We start from the raw sequence: 11,113 nt of genomic DNA, 5'->3' as shown, positions 1-11,113 counted from the left end.
TCTCTGTAAAATCAGGATGGTAAATACCTTACAGGGTAATTAGATTCAAAACATAGAGAATCCCTCTAGGCAAAACCTTAAGTTACAAAAAAGACACATAGACAGGAATATTCATTCTATTCAGCACAGCTATTTTCTCAGCCATTTAAAGAAATCATAATCTAACACATACCTAGGTATATTACTTACTAAATTCTAAGACTCCATTCCTGTTCTGTCCCCGGCAAAAGCATCATACAGACAGACACAGACCCTTTGTTTTTTTCCCTCCTCCCAGCTTTTGAAAGTATCTTGTCTCCACATTGGTCATTTTGGTCAGGTGCCAGTGAGGTTACCTTTAGCTTCTTAACCCTTTACAGGTGAGAGCATTTTTCCTCTGGCCAGGAGAGATTTTAAAGGGGTTTACCCTTCCCTTTATTTTTATGACAGCTTCCATTTTAAAAAAAGTGGTTGTGAATAAAACAGTGGAAAAAGTGTGACCTCAGGTTCAGAAAACAGGAGGCAGAGAAACAGAGCACTAAAATTATTTAAAAACAAACCAACTAAGGATCTGAAGCCAAATCTCATGATTTTTTGGCAGCTGTCTCAGGATTTTTGCATGTTTAGGGTTGGAATACTGCCGTAATAAAGTCTCCATCATAAAATTGATACTGAATAAAAACAGGGTGTCTCATAAGCTGGGAGTGGACAGAATTGGGACAGAGTTTTATGCCTATCTCCTCCGTCTTTCTGTCTCTACAGGTGTTGCTAATATCTCCATCACAGTATCATCTGTAGAAATTCCAGATCCCTCTTGCTCAGGCCCCCAAGGGACAGAATTTATCACAGTCTTCATGCAGAACCACTTACCAAGTTATGGCGGTAAAGACTTCCGGTTGTTCATCACTGGCTACACCCCTGGGACGTTCGTCAACATTTCCGTGAACAAAGCAGGTGTTAGGTTCAATGTCAGGGCAAATCTCGGAGAGACAACATGGATACAAATCCCAGAATTTGTGGAGCTGGCAGGAAGCAACATATTTGACCACACAGTCATCGTCCGGGCTGACCATGAGATCGCCATCCTCTCTCTGAACTATAAGACCTATACGGCCGATACCACTGTAGTGTACCCTGTGGAGAAGCTCGGGACAGAGTACTATGTGGTGACTCCAATGGGGAACAGAGATGGTCTCAATAAGCAATTTGCTGTAGTAGCCTGGAAGGATCCCACCATTGTTGAAGTTTACCTCAAAGGGGCTGTCACTTTCCAAGGAGAAACCTACAGAGCAGGGACAAAACTGGTCATCCCACTTGGAGCTTACCAGGCTGTCCAGCTGCAAAGCCGTGATGACTTATCCGGCACCAGGATCATGTCCCAGAATCCTGTTGCCGTCTATAGCGGACACGTATGTGTTGCAAAGCACACCAAATGTGACCACGTGAGTGAGCAGCTCCTGCCAGTGTCTGTCTGGGGCACCTCGTTCATTGTAGCACCCTTATCCTTCCAGCCCAAATTTGACCTGGTGTATGTGGCTGCTTCCCAACATACTCGCATTGATTATCAGTCTGGGAGGGAGAAATCCAGAAGGAACCTGGTTGCTGGGCAAGTGGTAACATTTGAAATCAAATTCTCTAGTCCCTTGTACATCTCTGCTAGTGCTGGGATCCAAGTCGCCTTCTTCTGCACTGGTGGGAGCAAAGGGAAAATCGTGTACGATCCCTTCTTCCTGATGATCCCAGATGTCTCTGGCTATTGCCAGACCTATAACATCCATGGACAGGACCGGTTTGAGAACTATGCCGTGATTGTAGCCAAGACGGCCGAGACTGCTGCTGTTACTATTGATGCGGAACCACTACGTGTTACTCTGTGGAGGCCTATTCCAGGCACAGCATATTCTTGGACTACATACAACTTGCGAAGTGGGTTTAGCAACCACACCATAGACAACCCCAGCTCCCCATTTGGTGTCCTGAGTGTTGGGATTACAGACAAGGCTGGATATGGCTCAGCAGCTATTGGTAGTAAGTACAATATATTTGATAGTCTTTCTCACCCTCCCAGCCTCCCTTCCACCATCTTTCCTTGTTCCCTTCCTTCCCAACCACTCCATTGGACAACACTCCCACTCAGAGTCAAAGGACAGAACCCAGGAGACCTGCCTCTCAGTCCTCATGCTCTGAGCACTAGATCGCTAAAAAATAGATACCAAATGTATATTTTGATACATAACTGAAATATGATTTCTCTGTCCTCTGCTCCAAGTGTATTTTGAACCTGCAGGGGGTGTCCGGTAAACAAATTCCCTGTGAAGCAGGAGGGAACTGGTCCCTCTTCTCTGCCATGGAGATACATCAATAAAGATCACAAATAAGAATCATTAAAAGGATATGGACCAAACCACCCAGACAGTAGCCCCAACCATTCACCTAGATTGCCCAAACTGGTTATACCACTTTATACTGGTATAGCTAAAGAAACACAACCTCCCTAGTGCAGATACAGTATCATAGAATATCAGGGTTGGAAGGGACCTCAGGAGGTCATCTAGTCCAACCCCCTACTCAAAGCAGGACCAATCCCCAATTTTTGCCCCAGATCCCTAAATGGCCTCCTCAAGGATTGAACTCACAACCCTGGGTTTAGCAGAACAAATGCTCAAACCACTGAGCTATCCCTCCCTGCGTAAAGGTGCTTACCCTAGTGTCTTGTCAGGGACAGGGAATAAGTGCATAAACTTGTCTACATTACAGCGCCTTGACGAGTATAGCTGTGTTGGAAGAGTCCCCTAGTGGTAACGCAGCAGAAAGAGATCTGCTTTATCACTTTTCTGAATAACATTAGCTATGCAAACAGAAGCACCACTCTATTGGCATAGTTGTAAATCTACACCAGGCGTTTTGTTAGCATAGGTCGGCTAAGTGGTATGATTTTTTTTTTCACACTTCTAACTGACACCTATGCTGGCAAAACTTTGTAGTGTAGACGAGGAGTAAGACACCTTCACGCTGAAAGAACTGTGTCCACGTTCGGGGTTGGTATGACAAATTGGCATAACAGCCCTAACCAACATTGTTATATCAGTACAAAATCCGTGTGTAGACCAGGGCTTGGATGAAAAGTGGTATTCTGGAGTGTACATTCATCATCAAAACATTCAATGACCAATCTATGAAGGGGCAGAGTTAAGGGTGTCCACATGATGCCACATGATGCAGGAATTATTGGGTGGATATTTCTGGCCTGTGGTATTCTGCTGTTTCTATACAGGAAAGGGAATATGCTATACGGGTCTGAAGCAATTTTTTACAGCTATAACAGGGATGCACACAAAGGGCTGTACTAGTGTAAGTATCTGGGCAAAAAATAAGCTTTACTAGCATCAGGATTTGTCTACACAGGATTTTTTGGTATAACCTGAGGTTTGAATATAAACTAATAAAGTTATACCAATATAATCCCCTAAATGGACACTCTTAGGCAAGGTCTACACTAGGGGCACTTTGCTGGTATAGCTGTACCAATAGGCTATACTAGCGAAGAACTCCGAGGGTGGACCCGGATTATACCAACAAAACAGTGCTTTTGCCAGCATAGCTTGTTGCAAACTAGCCTGCGGGCTACTAGGCAACAAAAGCTTTTCCGGTGCAGTTTTGCCAGTACAGCCAGACTGGCAAACCCCCTAGTGGTGATGCCGCTCATATTGGCAAAAGGAGTTCTTTTGTTGGTTTAGTTAAACCACCTTCCTGAGCAACATAAGCTATTCAGGCAAAAGGAGTCTTGCCAGTACAAGGTGTGTCTACATCGGGGTTTTTGCTGGCATCGCTAGATCAATTAGGGGTGTGATTTTTGTACACTTCAAGCTGATACACTTATGCCAGCAAACCTCTACACTTTAAACTCTGATCTCCACACTACACTCAGCTATGTCTACACTTAAAACACAACAGTGGCACAGTGTAGATCAACAGCAATGGGAGGGGTTCTCCCACTGTTATCAACCTAGCGCTGCCTACACAGGGACTTAGGTTGGCTTAAGTATGTTGCTCAGGGGTGTGGATTTTTCATACCCCTGAGAGACATAGCTGGGTCAATCTAATTTTCTAGTGTAGACCAACCATGGTAGTGTAAATCTGGCCCAAGTGAAATAGCCTGCACCAGCAAAAGTGCAGTTTTGTTGGCATAAACTGTATTTACACGAGAGGCTTTTTCTGGCATAGCTATATTCGTCAAGTATGACACCTCTTCCTACTCCTGACTAACACAGCTATGCAGGCTGAAATCTGTAGTGTAGACATGGCCTTATAGAGTGTCCTTTTTTGGATTATCTAATGTTGCTTGGGAAGGGGTGTAAATGAAACTGAAAGAAGACACTTATTTTGGAATACAGGTGTCCACACTGGCGGGTTACACCAGTAAAATAATACTTGTACAATTGGTAAAACTTTCTCATGTAGACAGGACCTCAGGCATCTTTATATAAGTATAACTGGCTCCAAACAGGGATTATATGCATATGACTCTATTTGTATAAAGTCACCCCCGTAACCAAAATAATTATACTGGGACAACCACTGTGTGTAGACTCGTCTGAAGTTTGGCTGCCCTGGAAAATCAGTTGAGGTTGGGGGAAATGCACTTCTCAGGAGAAATGTGGATGGACCCTGAGACAAAAGGTAAGACACTCCCAGGCCTGGTCTATGCTAGAGAGTCAGGCCAGTTTAACTACGTGAGTCAGGGATGTGAAAAATCCTCACTCCTGAGACTCATAGGTAAGCTGACCTAAGTCCCCGTGTAGACAGCACTAGGTCTCATATTCATCTGGGGGGTGAATATGAGAGACAAGAGGAAGAGATGGAGGTATAGTTGGCCTTGTAAAATGTACCAATGATATTCACTCCCAGAGCCAGGGTTAGAAGCCAGGAGCCCCGACTCCCATTCCTGTGTCTGTGCTCTTTGTTATCAACCCTAGGAAGGCTGGCACCAAATGACAAGAGCAGGTCTCATAAAATGTTGCTGTCCTGGTTTGTGATGCTCTTTTGTATTTGTCTCCTCTACGTAGGCATTTCTAGTGCTGCCCCTACTATTCAACCTCCAGATCTTCCCCCTACCTCTTGCTCAGGCCCCCAAGGGACAGAATTTATCACAGTCTTCATGCAGAATCACTTACCAAGTTATGGCAGTAAAGATTTCAAGTTATTCATCACTGGCTACATCCCTGGGACGTTTGTCACCATCTCAGTAAATAAAGCAGAGTTTTTGGTCACTATCACTGCAAATCCCGAACAGACAGTATCTGTGATGATCCCAGTGTTTGTGGAGCTGGCTGGAAGCAACAAATTTGACCACACGGTCATCATCCGGGCTGATAACGAGATCTCCATCCTCGCTCTGAACTATAAGACCTATACGGCCGATACCACTGTAGTGTACCCTGTGCAGAGGCTCGGGACAGAGTACTATGTGGTGACTCCACTGGGGAAGCCAGATGGTCTCAATAAGCAATTTGCTGTAGTAGCCTGGAAGGATCCCACCATTGTTGAAGTTTACCTCAAAGGGGCTGTCACTTTCCAAGGAGAAACCTACAGAGCAGGGACAAAACTGGTCATCCCACTTGGAGCTTACCAGGCCGTCCAGCTGCAAAGCCGTGATGACTTGTCCGGCACCAGGATCGTGTCCCAGAATCCCGTGGCCGTCTATAGCGGACATGTATGTGTTGCAAAGCACACCAAATGTGACTATGTGAGTGAGCAGCTCCTGCCAGTGTCTGGCTGGGGCACCACATTCATTGTAGCACCCTTATCCTTCCAGCCAAAATTTGACCTGGTGTATGTGGCTGCTTCCCAATATACTCACATTGATTATCAGTCTGGGAGGGCGAGAGCCTCTAAGGACCTGGTTGCTGGGCAGGTTGTGACATTTGAAATCAAATTCCCTAGTCCCTTGTACATCTCTGCTAGTGCTGGGATCCAGGTCGTCTTCTTCTGTGCTGGTGGAAGCAAAGGGAAAATCGTGTACGATCCCTTCTTCCTGATGATCCCAGATGTCTCTGGCTATTGCCAGACCTATAACATCCATGGACAGGACCGGTTTGAGAACTACGCAATGATAACAGCCAAAACATCAGAATCTGGTGGCATCACCATTGATAAGGAACCCTTGGAAAACATTGCATGGAGGCCAATTCCAGGCACAGGGTTCTCTTGGGCTGAATACAACCTTGGCAAAGGGTTTAAGAGAGAAACCATGGAGCACCCCATATCTCCTTTTGGGCTTCTGAGCATTGGGATTGCATCCAAATCTGGGTATGGCTCACCAGCTATTGGTGCAAGCAGTAAGTAAAGTAGTTTTTGTTATGTCTTTTCCCACTTCTCACTCTCTTGCCACCTTTATTTAGCCTTGAACCCCAACCCATAATATTACAGAATCTCAGCTTGAAAGATGGAAAGACTTGTTGGGTCAGAGTCTCGGCGCTGTTGAGCTTCAGGTGTGCACAGCTGAATAAGGTGGGCAGCTTTCAGGGAGCTGATCACACTCTGAGATCTTCTCCCTGGGTGTAGCTTGGGGCTGCTCTAAATTGAGTCCACTGACTGTGGTCCCCTCTGGGTCATTAGTCTGCTGAGTACTGTCAGAGCCCATCACATCCCAGCCACTCTCCTTGCCTGCTCTGTGCTGCCCATGACATGCCCCTCTCTGCTCCACCATCTGCATTGGGTGTTGCGGGGACAGAGATGTAGGAACTTGTTCTGCTGGCTGTAAGCCTGCTATTGTCCCACCCATGCTAGTGATTTCCTAGCAGAGGACTAGTCAGAGGTTTCTGTTTCCTTTGTGCCACCCATGAGGGATGGTCTAGATAATACGTAGTCCTGTCTTGAGTGCAGGGGGCTGGACTAGAAGACCTCTTGAGGTCCTTTCCAGTCCTATAATTCTATGATTCTATGAATGGTGCAAAGGGCATATGTATGGGACTAGATAGATGTTTGTGTGTTGATAGATCAATATAGAGGGTGTGGTAGGTGATAGGTGGATAGACAGATATAAAAGCAGTTGGCAGATAGATATAGATGGACAGATACAGAGAGGGTGACAGAAAGATATAGTAAGTGATGTGGGGGGACAGATGGACAGATAGCTATAGAGGGGACACTAGATATTTAGATAGATAGGTGTGGGGGATAGATAGATGTGTGGTGGGGAATAGATAAATAGATTTAGAGGGAGGATGTGGGGATAGATAGGCAGTATAGAGGGGATTATGAGGGACAGATAGATTGCATCTTCACTCCACAACTACCCCTCTTACCCTCTTCATCCCAGCCCTGTCCCCCCATCGCTTTCTCTTCACTTTTCATACAGCTGATCCCTCCTATGTAAACCCACTCAAATAAAATAATAATAATATCAATAATAAAAATCATGGCACTGACATGCTCTTATTCACTCTGCTTGTACATTATCCCTCGTTCCCCACCCAGTGTCTGTCTTGTCTATTTCAATTGTAAGTCCTTTGGGGCAGGGACTGTGTGCTGCTCTGAGTTTGCGCAGCACCTAGCACAGTGGGGTCCCATTCTCAATTGGGCCTTAGGCACTACCCTAATAACCATGACTAATTTAAAAAAAGGAAAGGAAAGAATGATCGATCATCTCGTCCGTTTCACAGACAGGCTGTGGGATTCTGTTGAGACTTAATTTCATTCCAATTTTTTCCACTGTCACTCAGCCCTTCTCTGCTTTTCAATATAACTGATTAGTCTGGTGTTTCTTGTCTTTCAATTGTCTTTCCGGCTAGATATTCCGACACCATCCTGCAGTGTGGGCCTCTGCGAGCAAGGAACAGTTTGTAAGATGACAGATGGGCAGCCAGAGTGTTTACCAGTTTCTGCAGCCACGTGCTGGGCTGGGGGTTACTTGCATTACCACACCTTCGACGGCCGGCCATATGACATCCATGGCACCTGCACCTACACCGTGGCCAAGACCTGTGGGTGTGACTGCGGCCCGCACTCCTTTGACATCACGGCTGAGAGTGGGAACAGGGGGTTCGTGCAGGTCTCATACATTGGGTTGGTGACCATCCAGGTGGATGGAATTACCATCACAGTGGCCAGGGCAGAGGTCGGCTTTGTGAGGGTGAGTGCTGGGCGCACATCTCCACCCCGCTGCTACTCACAATTGCCCAGTGTGGCGCTAGCAGGTGCTGTGTGGCAGGAAGTGGCGTGTGGCGGGGGGTCAGTTGGGGGCGCTGTCCCCTCAGAGTTGCACTGAGCCCAATTCCTCAGTATGGCGCCTCAAGGTGCTGCACTGAGGGGAGAGGAGTGGGTGACTCGGTGTGGGGAGCTGTCTGCTCTGTCAGAAGCACACGGGATCTGCTGTACTACTCCAGATAAATTGTAGACCTGAGGACTTTGGGCATTATGTCTCCCTTGGCGCATCATGCAGGAGCAGGGCCAGTACCCCAGCTACTGTGGGCAAATCCCAGCTCCGCTGAGTCCATCCTTCTGGTAATTTCTAATGTAACAGGGATCCCTCTGAGACCCCACCTGAGGAGAATCCCCACTCCTGGATCCAGGAGGATGTTGACTCAGCTGTAAGATATGGGAAAACTGAGGCACATCTAGGCAGGTCAGGGACTCTGCTTTACAGAGACTGCTCTAACTGAGGTGCCTCAGGGGCCCCAGAACATTCTAGACATCTCCTTGAGACCTCTTGCCCCACAGGAGCCACTCCCCAAAGGCTCTAACTGACGCAGCCCCCGACCCCACAGGAGTCGCTCCCTAACGGCTCTAACTGACGCGACCCCCTCCCCCACAGGAGCTGCTCCCTAGCAGCTCTGTCCAACACAGCCCCCTCCCCAACAGGGGCCGTTCCTCAACGGCTCTAACCGATGGAAAAAGGCTAATGTAGTGCCCATCTTTAAAAAAGGGAAGAAGGAGGATCCTGGGAACTACAGGCCAGTCAGCCTCACCTCAGTCCCTGGAAAAATCATGGAGCAGGTCCTCAAGGAATCAATTCTGAAGCACTTAGAGGAGAGGAAAGTGATCAGGAACAGTCAGCATGGATTCACCAAGGGCAAGTCATGCCTGACTAATCTAATTGCCTTCTATGACGAGATAACTGGCTCTGTGGATGAGGGGAAAGCTGCGGACGTGTTGTTCCTTGACTTTAGCAAAGCTTTTGACATGGTCTCCCACAGTATTCTTGCCAGCAAGTTCAAGAAGTATGGGCTGGATGAATGCACTATAAGGTGGATAGAAAGCTGGCTAGATTGTCGGGCTCAACGGGTAGTGATCAATGGCTCCATGTCTAGTTGGCAGCTGGTATCAAGTGGAGTGCCCCAGGGGTCGGTCCTGGGGCCGGTTTTGTTCAATATCTTCATAAATGATCTGGAGGGTCGTGTGGACTGCACCCTCAGCAAGTTTGCAGATGACACTAAACTAGGAGGAGTGGTAGATACGCTGGAGGGTAGGGATAGGATACAGAGGGACCTAGACAAATTGGAGGATTGGGTGAAAAGAAATCTGATGAGGTTCAACAAGGACAAGTGCAGAGTCCTGCACTTAGGACGGAAGAATCCCATGCACCGCTACAGACTAGGGACCGAATGGCTCGGCAGCAGTTCTGCAGAAAAGGACCTAGGGGTTACAGTGGACGAGAAGTTGGATATGACTCAACAGTGTGCCCTTCTTGTCAAGAAGGCCAATGGCATTTTGGGATGTATAAGTAGGGGCGTTGCCAGCAGATCGAGGGATGTGATCATTCCCCTCTATTCGACATTGGTGAGGCCTCATCTGGAGTACTGTGTCCAGTTTTGGGCCCCACACTACAAGAAGGATGTGGAAAAATTGGAAAGAGTCCAGTGGAGGGCAACAAAAATGATTAGGGGACTGGAACACATGACTTATGAGGAGAGGCTGAGGGAACTGGGGATGTTTAGTCTATGGAAGAGAAGAATGAAGGGGGATTTGATAGCTGCTTTCAGCTACCTGAAAGGGGGTTCCAAAGAGGATGGCTCTAGACTGTTCTCAGTGGTAGCAGATGACAGAACAAGGAGTAATGGTCTCAAGTTGCAGTGGGGGAGATTTAGGTTGGATATTAGGAAACAGTTTTTCACTAGGAGGGTGGTGAAGCACTGGAATGTGTTACCTAGGGAGGTGGTGGAATCTCCTTCCTTAGATATTTTTAAGGTCAGGCTTGACAAAGCCCTGGCTGGGATGATTTAGTTGGGGATTGGTCCTGCTTTGAGCAGGGGCTAGGACTAGATGACCTCCTGAGGTCCCTTCCAACCCTGATATTCTATGATTCTATAATGTGGCCCCCTCCCCCACAGGAGCTGGTCCCTAATGGCTCTAGCTGACACAGGCCCAGCATTGCCAGTCTTGTGGCTTTTTCACAAGTGCCAGGGTTTTGCTGGGGGCTGGGGTTCATCTGGTGATGGTGCGAGAAGCTCCAATCCCATGGTGAAGTCCAGCCCCACTGGTAGCCAGCAAAGTCGCTCCTCTCCACCCACCACTATGATTCGGGGGGGACGGGGAGCAAAGATCCCAGCTGTCCAGGGTGGCTCTGCTCCTTCCCTTCTCCTGTCCCATGAGCAACGGGATGGGACAGCTCCTATGCCCTTCAGCCCTGCAGCACCCACCCTGGGAAGGGGCAAATGGGGGTGAAGAGCCCCAGGAGCTGCCCCCATCCCGTTGCAGGCCTCTCTGGGACTTGGGGTGTGTGTGTGAAGAATCCCAGGAGGAGCAGAGGAGAGGCTGTGGGGGGCTGAATTGAGCAGGTGGGAGTCTGGAACTGATGAGGTGGGGGCAGGGGCTGAGACTGAATTCAGGGGGGATTGATTGATGGAGGTGGGGCTGGGGTGCTGAACTGAGGGAAGCTGTACTGATGGGGTGGAGAACGGGAAGCTGAACTCGGGGAGTGGGCTGGGGGCTGGACCAATGGAGGGTGGGCAATGCGAGGGTTACTGAGGTGGCTGAACTGATGGGGTGGGTGGGGAATGGGTGCAGAGAGAACAGAAGGGGGGACTGGGGGACAGGATTAATTATTGCACAGGGGACAGGAAAATGTGGGGGTGACAGCTCCTGTCACAGGGACCAAAATCCCCTTCCCCTATAAATTTAGGAGAGTGGGCAA

Source organism: Lepidochelys olivacea (genome assembly GCF_965140295.1).
Source record: "Lepidochelys olivacea isolate rLepOli2 genome assembly, chromosome: 24".
Taxonomy (NCBI): domain Eukaryota; kingdom Metazoa; phylum Chordata; order Testudines; family Cheloniidae; genus Lepidochelys; species Lepidochelys olivacea.
This window is presented reverse-complemented; position numbering follows the sequence as displayed.